This window comes from Aulonocara stuartgranti, assembly GCF_965226115.1.
Source record: "Aulonocara stuartgranti genome assembly, chromosome: 19".
Taxonomy (NCBI): Eukaryota; Metazoa; Chordata; class Actinopteri; order Cichliformes; family Cichlidae; genus Aulonocara; species Aulonocara stuartgranti.
In genome coordinates this window covers 17,215,090-17,232,940 of record NC_138955.1, presented here as the reverse complement: position 1 = coordinate 17,232,940, position 17,851 = coordinate 17,215,090, and the positions used below count along the sequence as shown (strand labels likewise).

The window sequence follows — 17,851 nt, the reverse complement described above, 5'->3', positions numbered from 1 at the left end:
CATGTTTTTATCTGAACTCGTACACTTCACGGGGAATCTGATCAATTCCATCTCTGTCTCCCTCTGTTGTTTCAGGTTTACAGTGGGGCAAAAGAGTATTTAGTCAGCCACCGATTGTGCAAGTTCCCCCACTTAAAATGATGACAGAGGTCAGTAATTTGCACCAGAGGTACACTTCTTTTTTTTTTTTTTTTGTCCCGTTTGGATCTTTAGCCATCAGAATTGTTGTCTTAAGGCCAAGAAAGATGCCAAGCGGATTTATTTTACCAAGTGGATCATCGTGGCCTTGCCATATTGGTCCATTTGATTGACCTACAAACGGGGCAGACATGACTGGGGGATAGGACAGGGAGAAAGAATGAAAGAAAGAGAGGGAGAGAAAGAAAACCAAAGGGGAGAAGAGACGGTGAGAAGGGGGGGAAGAAAGAAAAAAAACAAACAAACAAAAAAAAAAACACCTGGGTCACCTGTATGGAGAAAAAAAACAGAAGAGAAAGCAAACAACAAAGAGCAACATAATAAAAAAAACGGCACCATCACAATAAACTAGCTAGCAGTAGATATCAGTAGATACTAAATAATAAACGATATTGTGCAGCACGCAAGATAGACAGCGCACAATGTGCTTTGAGGCAGCAGCCAAGAAAGCTGTAGTCCGCGTCTGTGAATACCCGTGTGTACACCTGTGTGCATACCTGTGTGGATCAGCATGCTTGCATTCCAAAGGTTTCTCCATGTAACGATCTGCTAGGGAGTGTGGGGAGCCACAGCCCCGTCCTCCAGGGTATGAAGCAGGTATGGAGGAGATCAAAGCTCCAGACATCCAGAGACCCCCAGAACACAAGAGACCAAGGAAGACCAACAGAGGGGCAGCTGCGTCACTGTTCCAGTGAGAGCTGAGGAGAGTCCCAGATGAGGGCTCACTCAGCAGCCGCGGAGCAGAAGCCAGGGGGAGTTGCAGTGACGCACCCGTGAGCTCCGCCGGCAGCCAGTTGTGCCTGAGTGACCGAGCCCCAGGCCGAGAGGCCCCGATAAGCGGCCGCCAAGGAGTGAGCCGGTGTGTACCCGGACGCCCACCCCCAGACACAAAGAACCACCAACGCACTGACGCCTGAGGGAGTCCGCCACTGGCAGGGGAAGTGGTGGTGGGTGGAGATAGGCCTCCAAACCTTGGAGGGCCTGAGATGTCCCCAGAGAGAGGTACACTTCAACTGTGAGAGACAGAATGTGAAAAAAAAATCCATGAATCCACATGGTAGGATTTGTAAAGAATTTATTCGTAAATTAAGGTGGAAAATAAGTATTTGGTCACCTCAAACAAGGAAAATCTCTGGCTCTCACAGACCTGTAACGTCTTCTGTAAGACGCTTTTCTGTCCCCCACTCGTTACCTGTATGAATGGCACCTGTTTGAACTCATCATCTGTATAAAAGACACCTGTCCACAGCCTCAAACAGTCAGACTCCAAACTCCGCCATGGCCAAGACCAAAGAGCTTTCGAAGGACACCAGGAAAAGTATTGTAGACCTGCACCAGACTGGGAAGAGTGAATCTACAATAGGCAAGCAGCTTGGTGTGAAAAAATCAACTGTGGGAGCAATCATCAGAAAATGGAAGACATACAAGACCACTGATAATCTCCCTCGATCTGGGGCTCCACGCAAGATCTCATCCCGTGGGGTCAAAATGATCATGAGAACGGTGAGCAAAGATCCCAGAACCACACGGGGGGACCTGGTGAATGACCTGCAGAGAGCTGGGACCAAAGTAACAAAGGTCACCATCAGTAACACACTACAACGGCAGGGAATCAAATCCCGCAGTGCCAGACGTAAATGGCCTACATTTGTATAGCGCTTTTCTAGTCCATAGGACCCCAAAGCGCTTTACACTACATTCAGTCATTCACACATTCACACACTGGCGATAGCAAGCTACATTGTAGCCACAGCTGCCCTGGGGCGCACTGACAGAGGCGAGGCTGCCGGACACAGGCGCCACTGGGCCCTCTGACCACCACCAGTAGGCAAACACGGGGTTAGTATCTTGCCCAAGAATACAGCCATGCAGCCAGGATGCAGCCTGGGATCGAACCACCGACCTTCTGATTAGTGGCTGACCTGCTCTGCCACCTGAGCTACAGCCACCCCATACGTGTTTACGTGTTCCGCTGCTGAAGCCAGTGCATGTCCAGGCCCGTCTGAAGTTTGCCAGAGAGCACATGGATGATACAGCAGAGGATTGGGAGAATGTCATGTGGTCAGATGAAACCAAAGTAGAACTTTTTGGTATAAACTCAACTCGTCGTGTTTGGAGGAAGAAGAATACTGAGTTGCATCCCAAGAACACCATACCTACTGTGAAGCATGGGGGTGGAAACATCATGCTATGGGGCTGTTTTTCTGCCAAGGGGACAGGACGACTGATCCGTGTTAAGGACAGAATGAATGGGGCCATGTATCATGAGATTTTGAGCCAAAACTTCCTTCCATCAGTGAGAACTTTGAAGATGAAACGAGGCTGGGTCTTCCAACATGACAATGATCCAAAACACAGCGCCCGGGCAACAAAGGAGTGGCTCCGTAAGAAGCATTTGAAAGTCCTGGAGTGGCCTAGCCAGTCTCCAGACCTCAACCCCATAGAAAATCTGTGGCGGGAGTTGAAAGTCTGTGTTGCTCGGCGACAGCCCCAAAACATCACTGCTCTCGAGAAGATCTGCATGGAGGAATGGGCCAAAATACCAGCTACTGTGTGTGCAAACCTGGTAAAGACCTATAGTAAACGTTTGACCTCTGTTATTGCCAACAAAGGTTATGTTACAAAGTATTGAGTTGTATTTTTGTTATTGACCAAATACTTATTTTCCACCCTGATTTACGAATAAATTCTTTACAAATCCTACCATGTGGATTCATGGATTTTTTTTTCACATTCTGTCTCTCACAGTTGAAGTGTACCTCTGGTGCAAATTACTGACCTCTGTCATCATTTTAGGTGGGGGAACTTGCACAATCGGTGGCTGACTAAATACTTTTTTGCCCCACTGTATGTCCAGGTGTAAAAACAATATTGTAACTGAAAAGTCACTCTACCTTAATAGTCCTCTGTTTACATGCATTTTCAGACTCCAATCTCAACTTGTCTCTAGCACGATCACAACATGTACTAGACATTAGGAACACAAAGATAAAATAATTTAAGGTGGTTCCAAAATTTAGGCCAGCCAGTATGATAAGTCTCCCCCTGACTTCCCCCCCCCCTTATTTTTCACCAACTCACCTTCCTGAATTGCTGATTGAAAATAGTAATTGGTCTTTGGCCTGAGATTGATTGTATTAGTTTGTTAGTAAACTGGCTATAAATGACATCAATGCTGCTCATGCTAAACATAACTGACAACAAACAAATTGATGTCTGACCACTGGAATGAGCACACAAGCACAAGAAAGTGTTGGTTCCTGTCAAAGTAAATGGACAAAAGAAAAATGTTTTGTGTATGTATTAAAAGGTGTATTTGTACTGAGGAGAGTAAGAAGCAGACCATTTGCACAGAAGTGCAAGGTTAGGTGCTGTATGTGCTTTTTTGTTTCTTATGTGTATGTTTGTGACTTCACTTCCATCTTACTCCCTGCTTGCTCAGCATTAGTGACTGTCAGGTGCCTGGAGGGAGGTCCCACAGCATGAACCAAACCCACACCAGATGCTGCTGCAATGGCTTTTAGCTGTCTGTTTTGTGTGTGTGTGCTGCTGCATGTGTGTGTTTTAAGTGAATGGGGTGGTGGCTAGGAAGTGAGCAGGGTCCCTCTCATCAGTGATTGGGTAAGTCATGGACACCTCACGCTGTAACACTCAAAGGGTTGGTGCTAATCAATACACACACACACACACACACACACACACACACACACACACACACACACACACACACACACACACACACACACACCCACCCCCCACAGGGTATTTTGCAGGCAGCTGTAATCAGTCTGTGGCTGTGGCAGCCTGATGGCAGATTGATTCTCTCTTGTTCCTCTTTGTTTTTCAGAGTCTCTGTTTACTCTTTTTTTCCTTTTTTCTCTGTGACTTGCTCTTTATCTCTGTCTTTTCATTAATTTTTGTTTCTCTTCCAGTGCTCTTTTCATTCTCTTCCTTTACCTCTACCTGTCACTTCTTTTTCCCAAATGAGTGCCCCCACCCTTCTCCTTACTTTCCATTCTATTCCCTCAGGTTCCTCTGCAACTTCCCAGACCTGTTATTCTATTTCTTGTGTTCATCTGTTTGCCAGGGTAAAAATAGATGCTTTCTGCACCATGGAAATAAATATTGTTCTTCTAGCTTCGGAAAACTCTGAATCAGAGCAGAAGATATGACATTTTCAAAATAAGTACTAAAAAATAAATGAATAAACATCTTAAATGAAAAAGAAAAGCACACTGCACCCACAAAAGAAAAAGGAAAAATCTGTGACCTTATTTCACAATTATGAGAATTATGCCAAAATCTAACAAGAAGCTGTCAATAAATCCAAAAGGAGAAATACAGAAATATTAATAGCTTAATCATTACACTTCAAAATGCAAGTGCTAATTATAATAAATATGTAGCAGGCTCAAATTGTAGCTGAAAATGTAACCCTTCAACACTTCCTTTCAACATTATACAACCTCTTTCGTGTAAGCGTTGCATCTGTGCAAAAAGATAATTAATGTGACTAAACTGATTTGGTAAGAAACTTTTTTTCTGTAGCAGAGTGTGCTTACTTCCAATGCATGCTGTATTCAGGTATTAGAGTCAGATTCTGCAGGTGTGAGCCTAAAGCCTTTTTCCATTTCTACCTACTCAAATCAACTTGTCACAGTTTTTAGGGTTTTCCATTAGATCATAGTAGGTAGCAATTACTAAAATAGTACCTGCTCGGCTGGGGTTCCAAGCAATCTGGTCAGGTACTAAAATGTAACGTCGTCAAACTGCATACCACCAACTGGCCAACGCTCGTCACTCATATTCATTTATGGTTGCTTCTCATCAGTAGCACTAGATAGATGCTCAAGTACCAAAAATGATGTTTGCACTGTGAACACACCACTCAGATTAAAAAGAAAAACGATGTGTTACAGTATAAGTAGAATGTGAGATGTGATTATTTTACTACTCCATATCCATGCGGTTAAGTGAAAGTAACTCCAGGCCGCAGCACATGAACAATTACACATTAATGTCAACCAGGTTTAACTGCTCAATAACTGAAGGTGCTAAAACTTTTAACCCCTAGATATTATTATAAAAAACTATTTCATTACTGCGAATGCTGTTGTGAACGTTAGTCAGAAATTTCAGTTGAATAAGTCAGCCAAAAAAGATTTATTGCTTGTTGCTTAGTGACATTAAACCTTTGTAAGTCACTGACAAAAAAAATGAATCACAATAAAAAGATAAAACAATCATGTGTGCCCAAAGTGCATTTTGAGCTCAATATTACCATCGTAAAATAGTTTTTTTTATTTTATCTATTTAACCAGGACTACTCTCTTTTTCAAGAAACCTGGCCAAGAAATCACATACTTTCAATGCTGAATTCTTAACTGTGCAACTACAACTACAAGACTTCACTATCCACCTGCAGCCATTATTAGTGGATAAACATGTAGCGTAAGGAAATGTGAATGATTCATTAGGTTGCATTCTGATGGCTGACTGAAAGGGAACCTGGGGCCAGATGGAATAAGTGGTTATCAATAATGCAAATTTTATTTACAGTCCCACTCAGAGCTTTGTATAAATCTTCTCATTCAAAAAATGTTTCATACTATAACCAGCATGGCTACCAAACTATCCCATTTGATTTAAAACCTGGGGTTCTGGCTATTGTTTTTTCTTATTATTTTATCTTTTTGTTTTCCAAAGGCTATTTTGGAATACTATGATGCAGGGGCAGCCTCTAAAAGCAATTTCAGTTAACAACCTTATGAAGCTGGCTGAGAGAATATGCAAAGTTGCCATGACAAATCTAGCTCAGTTAAATACAAAAAAAATCTTGTAAACTTAGAATCATTTGCATGCTTTTTTGTTTATTACATAATTCTTTATATTTTGTTCCATAGTAAAAAAAAAAACAAAAAAAAAACTCTGAAAGGTAGCAGTGTTTTCAAAACATCTCTACCAAATTGTATCTACTTTCTATCCATCCCTTAAATTTTACCTAGAAAAAGCTGACAGATTTTACTGCAGTTTTTTTTCCCCTTTTCCCAGAACCTGCTACTATTTGCAGTACCGTGACCCAGTTTCTCCAACAGCATCATTAAAACTTTAACTTTATGTTTATTCAAATTTACCCCCAGTGGAAAACCAATATAACCCAGTCATATCATTTTTGCCAAGACCTGAAACTCTGCCAGCTGCGTCTATACGAAATGCCAGCCATCCATCACCACGAAGATACCTGTCATACACATCCATCATTTTTCACCACTGCAGTCACATAAACCAAAAAACAAACAAGTACTCACACACATGCAAACACGCATACACATAAAGGATGCATTTCCATCCGAGTTATCTTCATAGTGAAACACTCACACACACACAGAGAAAAAACACACACTACATATAAAGTGACGCCTACTCACACATGGGAGTCATTCAGTCAGACATCTGTATCCATCATTCGTCCGAGTACAGTCACAGCAGCTGTCACCTACTTCTGGATGAATTTTACATTAGCACAGACTGTAAAGTTCTCTTCTTTTCTTTTTTGGGTGCTATTAAGACATGTGGACTGGGACAGCTGTCTCCATTAATACCAAGTTTTCTCCTGTTTACTACACACATCTTTACCTTCATATTATCCAGTACATGCTGTATAAAAGCTTTTCACCCAAAGGTCAGAGCTTTTATGCATGTTTACATTAAAATTTACTCTTCAAGAAACAGTGATATAGTTTGGTTTTTGTGTACCATCAGAAACACTTACAATAGCCAACAAAGTCAACATTACAAAGCAGCTGACTTTTCCCTGGAAACTTGAAGTATTGTGCGGAACCACTTTTAGGATTTACTTTTGTATTCAATTTTTCAAACAAGATTCACCGTAAAATACAGCCACATTTGTCTGTCTGTACAATCCTTACAATGCCTGCATGTTTTGGGGTCCTGAGATTGATCCTAAAGCACTGGGGCTGTTTAAGGAAATCTAGATCTAGTGCTTTTAGAGCTTGATCCATGCTAAAGAAACAGATGTTTATGTTGACCTCTGCAGAGCATGCATGCAAAAAACAAAGTTGTTATATGAACATTAAGAAGCATTTGAACAACTAGCTCTGTGGATTCAATGTAAATGATAATAACACAGTGTTATGACTAGGGATGGGTACCGGTGTCCGGTGCCATGATGGCACCGGTTCTGACATAAACGGTAGTAACCAGACCGAAAAGCAGCGCACATTTCGGTGCTTTATTTCGGTGCTTTTTTTTTTTCCTGAGCTGTGATACACTTCTAGCCAATCATTTTACGTTTCCGAGAATAGTAGGCGGGCCCAGGTACGTACGTTCTTTTAGAGCAGAGCTACAGATTAAAAATGTCCGGCTGTACTTCACAGCAAAATATGCAAACTCAGCAGCCTGCAACAAGTGCTTTAAGCTGATACTGTGATACTGTCAAAGGAGGTAACACCTCAAATCCGATGAAACACCTGGCGACGCATAGCGTTTTTTTTAAAAGCCCAGAAATGCGCCGTATTTGATAGCTTGCTGCGAGACCTCACACCGAGCACATCTACTGCGGGTGGGTTGCCTGTTATGCAACATCCCCCAAAAACCCGAAGAGGAGAGTCCTGGCCCCTAGCCCTGCCAGTGTAGCAGAAATGATGAGGATGATGATGGCAGCAGCAGCCGTTCTTCTCTGCGTGAGTAGCTTCATGTTGTTCGTGTGTAATTTACGTTGAGTAGGCTAACCACGTTATTACATTAATGCATGTAAGGTGAACTAGCAAACATCGTCATAGCTACATGCGGCTGTCTTCTTGTTTGATGGCAGATGCTCCCTTCACCCTGGCCAAAAAGGCTAAAATGACCAAAGAAAAAGTGGAAAACAGTTAAACATGAGAGGTTTTTGGACAAAGTTTGTGTTTTTTCCATTGTTTAAGCACTGCTTCCAGCCAAGAATCATACCATATATGCCCCATAGCTGCAGAAAAGGCTAACATTGTTATCTTTTTACAAAAAACAGCTGAGCATGAGAGGTTTTTGGACCAATTTTGTGTTCTCCATTCTTTAAGCACCGGTTTGAGCACCGTTTGAGCACCGGCACCGTTTCAAAAGTACCGATTTGGCACCGGTATCGGATAAAACCTAAACGATACCCATCCCTAGTTATGACTGCAATATACTTTTGATCTATAGAAATAACAATTCAAATTGACAGACTTTACATCCCTTTTGAGTATAATAATGTGTACTTTATTAATGATGGGGTAGTTCATGGTAGCCGTTCAGTGGATTCAAATCCCCAACCTTCCCATCATGGGGCGACCACGCTACCTGCTGAGCTATCCCTGCCCTAAGTATGGGGTTTAGATGACCAATAATAACATTTAAGCTCCTTTAAAAAAATATTCAGGGACTCATTCATTCAATTGTATGATATAATGTAGGTAAATTGCACTTTTTGGTGTACTGAAGAGTTGGGTTTCAGTTTAGAATAGAGTTGACAGTACAAGAAAGCCAAAGGGTCTGCAAGAAGAAATAAGCTTTTCTTTCACTGCTACTACTACTTTACTAGTGCCTTTAAAGTTTTTTTTCTTGTCTAATTTATCAGATTTGTTCTAATTTCTCCTATAAAATACATCCCTTGTCATGAAGTAATGTCTGCTGGTAGAATGGACTTTTAACCTGGCATTATTTTTGACATTGTGCTTCACTGTGTTCTGCATGGTGCTGTGGTGTCAAACTATGTTCTGTCAAAGCCCAGGAGTGTGCAGGTTTTCCATTCAAACCCAGTGGCATGTGACAGGCTGAAAATGAAAGGGTACAAATCTGTTCCATGGTGACCTTGGGACTACCGTTATACACGGGGCGCAAAGCCTTTGTAGCATCTTTTCTGTTTTTATAGTGAGGTGTGCAATATTACAGAAATTTAAATAATCGTTTATACAAAGCCAAATGTCTGAAAATCCTTTACCAATGACCTTTCTATCATAACGTGTAGGATAAATACATTAACACACAATTATAAAGCTATAAATGGAGTGCTTATTTGCATTATCTTTGTTTGGTTGAGCTCATTCACCGTGGAGTTCCTCATCCAGTTATGTATCAGTGTAACATCAAACATCTGTTTGATGTTACACTTTTCTATCAACACATAACTAAAATATAGAAAAATATATTTTGGTATTTTACAGAAAAAAATGAAAAAGTTTAATGTCATGCTAAATTACTTGCTGTTTGGTCATGTTAGCTAGTCCCTGATCCTCAGTCTAATACAGCTTAGAACTGTCACACTTTTCTTTGTAGGTTTTTTTGGACAAGAGCCCTTTTCCCACACACTAGAATTGCAGTAAACACCCTTCAGATGCCTGTTTAAGCTTGTATTCAGTATCAGCAAGCTATCAGTGCAGTGATGCTCTTTTAGAAATTCCTCCTTCTGATCATAGTGGGTTACTGCTTCCCACTATGAGCTGAATGCCTCAAGAGACACAAGAGAAGTCTCCAGCAGTGTCCAATCACATCATGCAAATGCAGCCCCTGGGTGTACTCAGAAAAGTGATGACATCGGTAGGTATCAAAAAGACCGAGATTGTTTTAAGCCACCGGAATTCGAGTCTGGCATCCCAACTACCGTTTACGACATGAAGGATTTGGCTTTTATCTTGCAGTGTGACCAGTGGGAGTTTTTCATACTACAGGTCTCTACTATAGTATAATATATCTCGTGCCGCAGCAGCGGGCTTTAGTTCTATTACGATTTCTTTTGACACTATTTGCAACGCGCATAAAAAGGATTTCATCCATTTCTCAATCTGTCCTGCCATTAGTCATATAAACACTCAGATGTCTTTGGCCATCTGCATACTCAAACAAATGACACTGTTTAAATGATATTAATGCATCAAATTACAGCTATTTATTTTTAATGTAAGAGTTACTGTAGTGTCACTGTAAGTATTTACAATTTTTCTCTCAAAACACAATGAGCTTCTTAAAGTGCTGGTTGGTTACTCAAAAAATAAAACAATCTCACAGTTTCATTTTATAATAGTTGGTTACTTACCTCTATTTTCTAATAGAAACTAGAACAAAATGACTGACAAGATTTCTTTAAAAGCTTGGGTGTGTGTAATGTCTTACCCAGGGACCTAGCAGTTGAATTACTGTTGAGCTATGGTTGACTATAGACAGAGGTACAAGCAGACGAATTAGCTGACTGCAAGCTGGCTGAAAGAGAGCGTGACAGGTTGTGGTTGGCTGAGCAGGTGATGCAGAGCTGGTCTGGAGAGTTTGCAGGCTGGATGGTGAGCAATGGTCCTAGAAAACAGAGATAAAGAATGTAAGTAAATTCAAGAATTTCCACTGAAAGTAGGAGACATTGGCCCAAATTCCCTACGTGAACAGAGATGCAGCTAGATCTTTCAGTTCTGACCAACACTATCTACTAAGCACATGACAAATCACAGTGTCAAAAATGAAGACACCTGTTGAGAGAGCCAGTTCTAATAAAAATAATGGCGTGTTACAGTGGGTTTTACAGAAATCTTAATCCCTGAAAAAGACATTGCAATTCAGATCAGTGGGAGGCAGCTGGAGAAGAATCAATATGTTAATTGATATAAGGTTGAGCAATTTCCATTAGAAATTGGCAGAGATTGTTTGAGGACTTTGAGATTGAGGCAGCTGTTCTCTGCATGAATCTAAACACACTATTTATGCAGAAGGTCTGGTTTACAACAAATACATGGGATATAAACCTGCAAAATTTATGGACAAGTGACAAAAAAAGAGCAATCTAGATTTTAATAAAGGTACTGTAACCATTGCCTGTGTGCTAATGTGTGCATCTGTATTCTTTTTGTTTGCACATGTGAGACTAAATTTCTGCAAAATCCCAAAGCACTTTCACTAACCTGTAGACTTTGATAATACAGACTAATCATAGCATAAAAACACAGATGCAGCCAGGTGGGATCCAACTCGAGATCCAAGTGATCCAAATGATTTCATGAGCATTTCAGATCTGTTTGTCAGCTTTTTTTTTGATGGCTGGAAAAAGCAATACAAAAACCTAAACTGGGAAATCTAAACACAGGGAGAGACACACAACTGTGAGGGAGATCCTGACATAAACACACAGGATAACGAGGAAATGAGAACAGACAAGGAAACACAGCTGACACGAATAACCATAATGAGACAGGGGAAGCAAAACTGAACAGCATGAACATGGAAACACGAGACCTTCACAATAAAACAGGAAACAGAGGAACATGATGCAGGAGTAGAGGAGAGGCAGAGCATAAATGAATAAAACACAAGGAGGAAAAAAAGACACAAACTCACACAACCATATAAACACAGACACAGAGGGCAAAGACACAAGAGGATATCTAATAAATCAAGGAACTAAACAGGGACCATCAGAAAAAAACTTAAGACTAGCAAAGAGATATTATGCATAGATCATAATACAAATTGACAAAAACACAGGAAAACTGAAAATCCAGGATCATGTCGCTGTTCAGCTTAAAGCCCTGCCTCCTATTTTGGAAATGCAAAAAAAACCAAAACCAAAAACACTAAACAAAAGGTATTAGGCCATGATTAGAATCACAAGTAAACAAAATTAAGTTGCAAAGGAAGGTTATTGTGTGTTTAAGTTACTTCCCTCAGTGATTCTAGGTGAACACAAGTCATTTTGCCACCTTTAAAAGTTGTTTTTAATAACCCGGCAGCATTTGATATGCATGGCAAAAACAGCAAAACACATACTCAGACACCAAGATCAGAGAAAAGAATCTGGGTTACAGAGTGTGGAGTGTTTGGGTGCGGCTGTGTCCCCTTTTAAAGCAGTTCTTAACAACTAAGTTCAGCGTTGTTTCAATTATTCATTGTCTGAACTGATTCCTGTCTATTTTTTAACTCTATTTGGAGTATTCTCTCCTTTCCCCTCTCTCTCTCTCGTTTTTTCAAAAGTTATCAGAACATCACGTCCTCTCTGCGTCTCCACCACCTCCTTCTCTCTCTCCTGCTCTGTCGTGTTCTGATTGACAAGTGTGATGGTGTTTGCCTCCCCTTTTCCTGACCTTCAACTCAGGAACACACACAAATATACACACTGAGTGCACAGCATGACTGCTAATGGCTTCTACCTTTGCAGACTGTCAATAGGGAATTATAGACCTTATACACCAAAATGGAAACCCACAGAGAGAAAGCATTCAATATTCATATCACTGAAGCAAAGACAGAAATGGTCCTGACTCAGACAGGAAGATGGGTAGAAACAATTATATTACTGTCATCAAATATTGAATGTCTTGATCATCATTTTTAAGGCTTAATCTTTCTCTATAGTCATTGCTTGTTTTGATAGCTATGGCATGCAACACTGGGGGGACACAATTATCAGAATTTTTCTGAATGCAATAATCTTACTTGTGGTGCAATTGACCGACCAATCAATTTGGCAAAAGACATGTTTATCCGTTGTGAAATGATTAATACAAATGTGGCTGTTTGTGGATGCAGAATATCTGAATCGTACTGAGGGAGGTGGGCCTTCCTTCTCTCTCAAAGTAAAGACACTCAGATTTCATAAAAGAAAAAACAGGCTGTGTGTCCCTGGATTGTAGTCTCACTAGTCAGTGTATCCTCTAAATCCTTTCTTCTCTCCAATGTCTTTCATCCAACCCTTCTCTCATTCTCTGCTGCTCTCCTTTCCTCTGTCTTCTTTCATTCTTAAGTGTGTTTTGTTATGATGCACAAAGGTGGTTACTGACATGCCAAAATATTCTTGCAGGGACAAAAATCCCACACTTGCCAGCAATGCAGATATCAGAGGATTTTAGGTAAAACCCCAATAATAAAAATGACTTTTCTTTGCTCTCCCTTTCTTACACTAAGTCTTTTATGAATGTCTTTTTTTTATTTGACTCTACCCCCTCTGCTTTATCCCTCTATTCCTCCCACTGCTGTATTTTCTCTCTCTCTCTCTCTCTCTCTCTCTCTCTCTCTCTCTCATCATCTTTCTTTAGGCCTCTGTCACAGTAGAGAAAAAACAACATGGCAACCTCTGTCCAAGTAGAGGTTGCCATGTTGTTTTTTCAATTGCATTGAATTTGTTTGTTGACAGGGACTGCTTTACAAGTGGATGTGTTGGTCAACACATCCACCAGGTGGTCAACACATCCACCTGGTTGCCCAGAGGTTGACGATGCAGTACATTCAACTTCTGCACGACCACTTTCAACCATAAGCCAGTTATACAGGTCCTCCGGTGAGAGTCGGCCTCTTTCAAAATCAGCTCAGTTGGACTGGGATTGAATGCAATCAATTTCAGACAGATTATTGAAGATTTGCTAATAACTGCCATCAAATTTATAAAATTAAGCAGATTGCCAACACATTGCAATCAGACTCACCAGTGTCAAGACACAAAAACACTTCATAATGTATGGAGGCTTCAACCTGAAGTCCAACACCCTGAAGCTCTACAAGTGACAGAAAGATTAGTCACATTAGTTAATTAGTGTCAGAGCAACAATCTATGGAGCAAAGCCTCCACAGATTAGGAAGATGGCCTCCCAGAGATGGCCTTGGGGTAGCTGTAGGTCAGAAGAATCAGAATCAGAATACTTTATTAATCCCGAAGGAAATTAGGGATTAATAAATTAGCAGAGCAGGTCATCTACTAATTGGAATGTTGATGGTCGAGTCTGCTGCCTAATTTATTTATTTATAAAAAAAATAACTAAAAATAAATAAACTGGGGACTGCACTCTCCTGGACAGAGATCTCTGATGTTATTCCTGGGATCTGCTGGAGCCACTTGCCTAGTTTGGGGGTCACCGCACCTAGTGCTCCGATTACCACTGGGACCACTGTTACCTTCACCCTCTACATTTGCTCTGCTCTGAGCCCTTGTTATTTCTCGAGTTTCTCATGTTCCTTCTTCCTGATGTTGCTGTCATTCAGAACCACTACATCCATTCCAGGGTTACTTGCGTAGTAGTATTTGAACAACACCCTATTTTTGTCTCTTGCCCACCGATGCCTACATCAGGGCACCCTGATGTAGGCCACTTCTCATCAGGGTGCCCTGGTTCCTCAACACCTGACTCTACACTGAGCCAGTGCAAAGCTCCCAGTATAATGGAAAGGAGTGGCTGTCTAAAAGAGATTTCTATAATATTTTGAAAGCTGCCTCACGAAAATCTTTTATATGCAAGTTTTTTCTAATGGAAAATAAATAGACTTTTTTTCGATTCAAGTTTTTACTTGAATTAAAATTGATTTCTAGTTCTCATATTTCCCCCGTGTTTGGAAGGTTACTTCTCAAATGTATTCCACTACAGATTACAGAATACATGCCCCAAAATGTAGTTTGTAACGTATTCCGTTCCATTACTCAATGAGAGTAACATATTCTGAATACTTTGGATTACTTAATATGTTATCATGCTTTTTACAACTACATGAATATACTATTGCTGGGTGATTTATTACTATTACTGAAGGTTACTCACCATACCAATACCTACCAATTCCAAACTAAATTTTTAAATCTTAATATAAATGAGTAACAGTAGGGTGGACATTAGGTAAGGCTGCACTTTTTGCAGCGATCTCCTATCCAGTTGTTCAGTCTGACGTCACTAGCCGTGTCTGGGTCTAAACTCCGCTGCAGGTCCATATATCAAACGATCACTATGGCATTACTGAGAGTTGAAAAACTGTCTAAAGTCTTTCATCTTTAATAAAATGATCAGCGTTCTGCTCTACCAGGTGTAACAATTGAGTTTGGCATCAAGGCATCCATGAAAACGGAATTTATGACATTTAACGGAGTTAGAAGTTAGCAGGGAGTTAGCTCGCTAGCTTCTATCTAAATACAATATAGCATGTCCTGACTGCGGGGTTTTGGAAACAAATTAAAACGTACAGCTCTGCTATCACTTCCAACATAAATGAAGACAGAAAACTAAACAGCAGTGACGTTTGTAGGGTTACTGAAGTTGGGCTAGCTGGTATATAATGATGTGCTACGTGACCGCTAGCGAAACAGCTATGTTAGCATAATATAAACAAGCTAACTTTTTTTCCACTCGATAAAAGTTAACGTGAGTGTTCTCGGTGGTCAGGAACAAATGTAATCGCATGGCAGGATGCTGTAAAAGGACCAAACTTCAGCCAGGAGAACAACTGAGATAATCCATCCACAATACAAGGTTAGTCATTCATATACTGCTGCATGGGCTGGGCTGTAGTTACATCCTAAGGTTTTAAAAACTGAGCTTAAATAAATGATTAGCGGTAATAAAAGCCGAGGGAGGTCAACAGGGATCACTGACTGTTTTAGGAGCTTTTTGAGATCAAATAGAAGAAAATACATAACATTAAACATGTTAACAACACAAAAGCCATATTAAACGCAGACTACTTTAGACCCGGAAGTAGGATTCGTCGCGTCATCACTGAACAACCGGATAGAAAACTATTCCGCATGTATATAAAACAGGTCCGCCGCTCCGAACCATAGTAAAGGGACCTCTGGCTAATTCGTCTTTACTTTGCTGTCTGGGTCAACTTTGCTAGCAAGAGACAGAGAGGGGTGTTGAAAGGCTGCTCCAACGGAACTTATTGTTTCGGAGGAAAACACGAACACAGTGTACAGTCAAGTCTCAATAGCTTACTTACAACTGGGCTACACTGCCCATGAGGCTACATTCTTTAATGCTCTACCTGTAACACTCTGCCTATTGCCTTCATATTAAATCATTTTTTGAACAATAATTCTTAAAAATATTTCATCATTTCATTATGGGGTGACCGTGGCTCAGGGGGGTTGGGAAGCGTATCTGTAACCGGAAGGTCACCGGTTCGATCCCCGGGCTCTCTGTTCTGGTCGTTGTGTCCTTGGGCAAGACACTTTATCCTACCGCCTACTGGTGTTGGCCAGAGGGGCCGATGGTGCGATATGGCAACCGTAGCTTGCCTCCACCAGTGTGTGAATGCGAGAGTGAATGAATAGTGGCATTGTAAAGCGCTTTGGGTGCCTTGAAAAGTGCTATATAAATCCAATCCATTATTATTATGTGGACCGCAAGTAGAGGTGGGATGGACCTCAAGATTGAGACACAATCATTAGAGCCTGTTAATGCGGGGTTTTTTTTCGGGTTTCCACTGGTGTGGAATTACCAAAAATAGAGAGGGCATAGCCTAACATATGAAATAGGAAAAGACCACCATGTAATCCCTTTATTTCAACAAAGTAACTGTATTCTGATAACCACCTTTTTAAACTGTAACTGTAACGGAATACAGTTACTCATATTTTGTATTTTAAATACGTAACGCCAGTACATGTATTCCGTTACTCCCCAACACTGTATTTATTATATATCCATGCTACAAATGCCAAATAGAACAGGAGAAGGGGAAAGAATAAAATTTGGTATATTCAGACTCAATAGCTACATCAACAAAGTTTCAGACCAGGAACAGTAATTGAGGTGCAACAATACGACCAGTGGTCAAACCAATCTTATGAACACACGCAAAAATAAACAGTTCCAAGTGCTAAAGCCTAAACTGCCATCTTTCCTTCTCGACTGAGAGAGAAACAGAGAAAAAAAAAGAACATGTTGTTATAGAAACACTGGAAGGTAAACTAAATCAGTGAGTCCTACTATGATATGAATTTAAATAGACTCCTTTAGAGCTACATTCCTGTAGTGAAAAGAAAGGAAACCAGAAAATAAAGAGTGTAAAATCACCCCTGCCAGATCATGCTAAAACAGCATGTCTAGAAACAAAATTCCACTCTAGCACAGCATGAAAGTGTTTGGGGTTTTTTTTTTTCATTTAAAACAGCAACTTCAAAAACAAACACTACACCACATCTAAAGGGCACATGAAATAAAATGAAACAGAAGTTTGAAAAACTAGAACATTAAAAATTCATATTAAATAGTAAGAAGAAAATACTTGGATATTACTTATAAAACCAGATTTTCTGTTGTTATCTTAAAATGGTTCATACTCTGTAACAGAAGAACCACCATGAAACAATTTCTGTAACAATGTGTCTGAGATTGCCTTTGATGACAAGCAGGTAATATTCAACACACTGTAGAAGATCTTTCCTTTTTTTTTTTTTTTTTTTTTTTTTTTTTTTTTTTAATAAATAGGACAGGGGGAATGAATGAGAGAGAGAGGGGGAGAGAAAGAAAGAAACCCCAAGGGGAGAAGAGACGGTGACAAGGGGGGGGAAGAGAGCCAAAAAAAAAAAAAAAAAAAAAAAACTCCTGGGTCACCTGTATGGAGAAAAAACAAACAAACAAACAAACAAACAAACAGAGGAGACAGCAAACAACAAAGAGCAACATAATAATAGAGAAAACAAAGCACCATCACAATAAACTAGCTAGTCATAGATATCAGTATTTACTAAGTAATAAACGATATTGTGCAGCACGCAAGATAGACAGCGCACAGTGTGCTTTGAGGCAGCAGCCAAGAAAGCTTTAGTCCGCGTCTGTGAATACCCATGTGTGCATACCTGTGTGGATCAGCATGCTTGCATTCCAAAGGTTTCTCCATGTAATGATCTGCTAGGGAGTGTGGGGGGGCCACAGCCCCG

The 17,851-nt window shown here is 40.5% G+C and overlaps 2 long non-coding RNA genes across 2 annotated transcripts in view; one reads left to right on the top strand and one right to left on the bottom strand.

The window, feature by feature from the left end:
• LOC309695834 overlaps positions 1-17,851 on the bottom strand; it is a 237,029-nt gene that overhangs the window by 78,656 nt on the left and 140,522 nt on the right. Inside the window, exon 3 of the long non-coding RNA XR_014273250.1 lies at positions 10,345-10,521. This is a non-coding gene — a long non-coding RNA (uncharacterized lncRNA). The remainder of the gene's footprint in view (positions 1-10,344; positions 10,522-17,851) is intronic.
• The window catches only part of LOC309695832, a 350,850-nt gene that overhangs the window by 293,047 nt on the left and 39,952 nt on the right, over positions 1-17,851 (top strand). The window lies entirely within an intron of this gene.